Below are 5,393 nucleotides of genomic sequence, written 5' to 3'. Positions count from 1 at the left end.
TAAACATCAACCCCTTTTGGCCCCACCCATTAGCCCCTGGGGGTCAGTCAGGGCTGATATGTGCATACCATCAAACTGCTTTCCAATACTGATAATGCTAACCCAAATTGAATTACTTCCAATGGAAATTAAACAAATGTTGGAACAAAATGTGATTTCCCTATATAAACTATAGTAAAGTTTATCCCCTCCCCAGGGGTAAACGTGAGACCCCAGGATCATGAAATTCACAATTTTGGTAGAGCACCTTAAGACCCTTCCATCTATGAAGAGTGTTTGATCTACCATATCTGGGTCTTTGAGAAGAAGATTTTAGAAATTTCAGTCAATTCAACACTTTTTGGCCCCACCCATCAGCCCCTGGGGATCAGTCAGGGCTCATGTGTGCATACTATCAAACTGCTACCTAATACTGATAATTCTAACCTAAATTGAATTACTTCCAATGGATATTAAACAAATGTTGGTCCAAAATGTGATTTCCCTATATAAACTATAATAAAGTTTACCCCTTACCAGGGGGAAACATGAGAACCTAGGGTCAAGAAATTAACAATTTTGGTAAAGCACCTTAAGACACTTCCATCTATGAAGAGTATTTGATTCTACCTGCATATCTGGGTCTTGAGAAGGAGATTTTTAAAATTTTAGTCAATTTGACCCTGTTTGGCTCCGCCCCTCAGGCCCCTGGGTGCTGGGGACCAAACCGGCCACTATTTTTGTTGACCTTTGGCCATGGAAGGTTTCTGCAAAATTTCATTGAAATTGGTTCAGGGGTTTTAGAGAAGACGAAAAATGTAAATTGTTTACGGACGCACGACGGACGACGCCGGACAAAAGGCGATCGCAATAGGTCACTTGAGACTTTGTCTCAGGTGACCTTAAAAAATCAGAACAAACCATTTTTAACAAAGTTATCCCATCGGAAGTAGCCGTCATATGTTTCTGTGTGTCTATTTTGATGTAGTGTTCAAAGAAAGATAACTCGAATACACTAAAAAGAAATTCTCTACAGTAACCTGCAAGAACAAAAGCTTCGTTTGAATTTTTTTTTAAATCGCTGATCATCAAATTAATTATCAAAACATTTTTTTTTTATATTTCACATTTTTTATTGTTTTTTCAATATGTTAAATTGATCGAATTTATGTAATTTTATAAATTTATTTATTATATTTATTTAGTTATAACAGAGACGGATACAACACTTTATACGTCTCTGGTTATAATATAGAATCTTTTATAAAAAAAATCTGCAGCCCGCCCGCACTACCGGTTTTGGTTGATGGTGAGTTATTTCTCATTTTGTTCTGTTTAAAATGGGTGAAAATTGGAAGTTCATGGCATTACAAGGTTTACGTTTCATTGAAAACACTGTTTATCGATATAAGAATATGTCCCCTTGGCTCTTCGGAAGTGGAAAAAAAGACTGGTTCATGAATGAAATGTATCACCGTTTTTTCAGGTATTGGTTCATTTTGAGGAAGATAAAAACTGCATATAAGCAAAACTGCATATTTATGCGTGTTTTTTAATCAGTGATTAATTCTTATGTTTTCCGGACGAACTTCCGGTAATTTTGGTGTCAGTTTAAAGACGATGGCCAAACGTCTAAACTATCCGTAGTTACGAGATCCTGTATACTGTGTATAGCTTGATAAAATGTCTGCACGGAAATACATAACGTGCGGAAACTGATCACTAGACGATAGGCACCTATATCATAGTTTTTGAATGGTGCTTGATGAATACAGTCTCTCCTAACGTATAACACATTTTTAGCCAAAATATTAAAAAAAGGTCTCCTCTACGCGTGGAATCACAGTTCCAAGCAAATGTCAACATGAATACACTTTAATGTCACTTACCTGGTAGCGGTCTCTGTGTCTTCTGTCAAATCAAATTATGGAAACAATCAAGGCAAAACGTGCAACGCCAATAGATGGACTTTCCTCGAATCGGAGACGTATATACTACTATACTTTATCTGTTTATGGCTTTATATGTCGGAAATATAAAGTGCCCTTGGCCTTGGCACACGCCACTGCGCCAGACCTAAACAACAACAACGGCGTTCTCCAGTAACACCACCAGGAAAGATTAACGCTCCTTGTCCAGGTCGAGTGACAACGCCTACATACAGGTTAGTTACTTTAATACATGTAGGATACTGATAGTGTTTGTTACACTTTTACATGTATCTCAGGTTACAAAACAAGCGTGTCACCACGGACTCAGAGAGCAAATTTAATCCTACATTCCGTGGTGTCATTTATAAAAAAAAAAAAAGGGTAACCAAACTGGGCCTATTCGGTAAACATATACATCGTATATCATCATCATATTGCATGTGTAATAATAGTTGCCTTAGTAGAGTATCTACGGTACTTACTATACAATTATATACTACGTCATCAAGTTATGTACACACAACCTCGTTCTGATTAAAAAGCACATGTTAGACAGACGACCATCTTAGTGTTGTGATATTACATGGTGTCAGAGTGAAAACGGGCACGATGGACAATTTAAAGGCACCAGATCCATTACAAATGGATGGAAACATGTCAGAAAATTATCGAAGGTGGATACAACGCTTCGAGTTGTACCTGACAGCGACTGGAATCTCAGAAAAAGATGAGAAGATACAGATCGCCACCTTTCTCCACGTGATCGGACCGGAGGCATTGGAAGTGTACAACACCTTCAAGTTCGACAATGAAGACGATAGGAAGAAACTAGACAACATAACAGCTAAGTTCAAAGATTATTGTAATCCCCGAAAAAACATAACATACGAGAGACATTGTTTCTTTATCCGAAATCAAAACGAAACGGAAACTATTGACCAGTATGTTACTGAACTCCGTAAAAAGGCTTCAACCTGTGAGTTTAGAGATCTTTGTGACAGTTTAATCCGAGATCGATTAGTGTGTGGGGTTCGAAACAAAACGGTCAAAGATAGACTCCTTCGAGATTCTGACTTGAGTCTGAAGAAAGCAATAGACATTTGTCGTGCAAGTGAAGTTTCTCAGATTCAACTGAAATCATTAAATGATGAAACGCAAGTACATGTTGTCAAACAGAAAAATCCCGGATATCAAGGTGCCACACAGAGGAAAAATCAGAACAGTCAACAAAACCCGTCGTGTCATAAATGTGGTTATAAACACCCCGTTAATAAATGTCCTGCAGAAGGTGAAACTTGCAATAAATGTTTTAAAAGTAATCATTTTGCAAAAATGTGTAGGACAAAAGTTGACAAAGGACAGAGTAAGAAAAGCTCACATCGTGGTACAAATCATGCCAAATTTCGTGGCAGAGGAAGAGGTCAAGTACAGATGGTACATATCCAAGAAGATTCAGATGACGAATACCCATTGTTTGTTGAGGCAGTAAATGGTGAGAAGTCCAGCGAGAAGGACTGGTTTATTGAAATAGAGACTGAAAACAGGAAGACAAGATTTAAAATGGACACTGGGGCACAGTGTAATGTGATTTCCAAGTCTGATTTCAATCAGATAGGAGGAAAACTCCAGAAGGGAAAAGCTAAAAAGTTGGTGACATATACCGGACAGAAAATCAAAACGGTAGGGAAAACCACTTTAGCATGTGGTTACCAGAACAAAATTTACCCACTAGAATTTCAAGTTGTGGATCATCAAGTCACACCAGTGTTAGGGCTACAAGCATGCAAGGAGTTAAATCTCATACAAAGAATTGAGCTTGTGGAGAAGAAGGAACCAATCCTAGAGGAGTTCAAAGATGTCTTCCAGGGATTAGGAAAACTTCACAAATATCGTATCAAAATTGATGAGTCGGTAACACCAGTCATTCATCCGCCGAGGCGTGTGCCAGTTGCTCTACATGACAAGGTTAAGGCTGAGCTTGACCGCATGGAATCACTAGGCGTGATTGACAAAGTACAGGAACCGACAGATTGGGTCAACTCAATGGTTATTGTGACAAAGACTAATGGCAAATTACGCATTTGCATTGATCCGAAAGACCTAAACCGTGCTATAAAAAGAGAGCACTACCCAATGAAGACAATCGATGATGTCACATCCAAAGTGTCAACTGCAAAATATTTCTCAAAACTGGATGCTGAGTGTGGATTTTGGCAAATCGAGTTGGACCAGGAAAGTAGTCGATTATGTACATTCAATACACCGTTTGGACGGTATAAATTCAATCGGCTTCCATTCGGAATCTCTTCAGCACCGGAAGTATTCCAACGCGCAATGTCTGAAGTCTACGAAGGAATGGAAGGTGTCGAGACTATAGTCGATGATATTTTGATCTGGGGCGAGACTCGCGAACAGCATGACACGAGACTACGTCAAGTCCTTGAGCAAGCTCGAAAACACAACTTACGGCTGAATAAGCATAAGTGTCAAATCGCGGTTACTGAAATCCAGTATATAGGACATACACTCAGTGTTGAGGGTCTTAAACCCGATCCGGACAAAATTAAAGCAATAACTGAAATGCCAGAACCAATGGACAAACAAGGTCTACAAAGGTTCATGGGAATGGTCCAGTATGTGGCAAAGTTTCTGCCCAATCTTTCCCAAGAAAGCGCACCGATTAGAGAGCTTCTCGAGAAAGATGTAGTATGGCATTGGAATGAACAGCACCAGAAATGTTTCCGGCATCTAAAGGACATGGTGTCTTCTACACCTGTTCTCCGATATTATGATGTCAACAAGCCAGTCACACTATCTGTTGATGCGTCGTCAACAGGCCTTGGAGCAGTTTTACTACAGGGAAATCAACCTGTGGCATATGCGTCAAAATCACTTACACTGGCCCAACAGCGTTATGCGCAAATAGAAAAAGAGATGCTAGCCATTGTCTTTGGAGCCAAGAAATATCATCAGTATATCTTAGGCAAGACTGTTACTGTACAATCAGATCATAAGCCACTCGAGATTATCATGAAGAAGCCACTTCATCTTGCGCCAACAAGACTTCAACGCATGCTGTTGAAACTTCAGCAGTATAACCTGGATGTTAAATATGTACCCGGAAAGTTATTGCATGTGGCAGATGCATTAAGTCGTGCTCACCTTGCAGAGGAAGCCTTTGACCTTGAGGAGTTTGAGGTTCATCTAGTGTTGGCGGTGTCTGACAACAAAATGCAAGAAATCAGCCGCGAGACAGAGAATGACAATGTTCTTAGGGTCGTAAAATCAATTATCTTGAAAGGATGGCCGAACAATCGTTCAGAGGTATCAAGTGAAGTACTGCCAGAGTTATGGAATGTTAGAGATGAACTAACCATTCAAAATGGTGTCATATTCAAAGGGGACCGACCTTTGATTCCCTCATCAATGAGAGGAGAAATGTTGGAGAAAATTCATGAGTCGCACCTGGGCATAGAAAAGTGT

General features: G+C 39.6%; 2 protein-coding genes across 2 annotated transcripts in view; one reads left to right on the top strand and one right to left on the bottom strand.

The window, feature by feature from the left end:
• LOC110467274 (cryptochrome-1-like) overlaps positions 1-1,957 on the bottom strand; it is a 50,961-nt gene extending 49,004 nt beyond the window's left edge. Inside the window, exon 1 of the mRNA XM_021524332.1 lies at positions 1,869-1,957. The gene's annotated coding sequence lies outside the window, so the exon portion shown is untranslated. The remainder of the gene's footprint in view (positions 1-1,868) is intronic.
• Positions 1,958-2,062: 105 nt separating this feature from the next.
• The window catches only part of LOC110467275 (glutamyl-tRNA(Gln) amidotransferase subunit A, mitochondrial-like), a 46,040-nt gene continuing 42,709 nt past the window's right edge, over positions 2,063-5,393 (top strand). Inside the window, exon 1 of the mRNA XM_021524333.1 lies at positions 2,063-2,143. The gene's annotated coding sequence lies outside the window, so the exon portion shown is untranslated. The remainder of the gene's footprint in view (positions 2,144-5,393) is intronic.

Source organism: Mizuhopecten yessoensis, unplaced genomic scaffold (genome assembly GCF_002113885.1).
Source record: "Mizuhopecten yessoensis strain PY_sf001 unplaced genomic scaffold, ASM211388v2 scaffold11169, whole genome shotgun sequence".
Lineage (NCBI taxonomy): Eukaryota > Metazoa > Mollusca > Bivalvia > Pectinida > Pectinidae > Mizuhopecten > Mizuhopecten yessoensis.
Note: the sequence above shows the minus strand (reverse complement) of the source record. Positions and strands in the feature narration are given on the sequence as shown.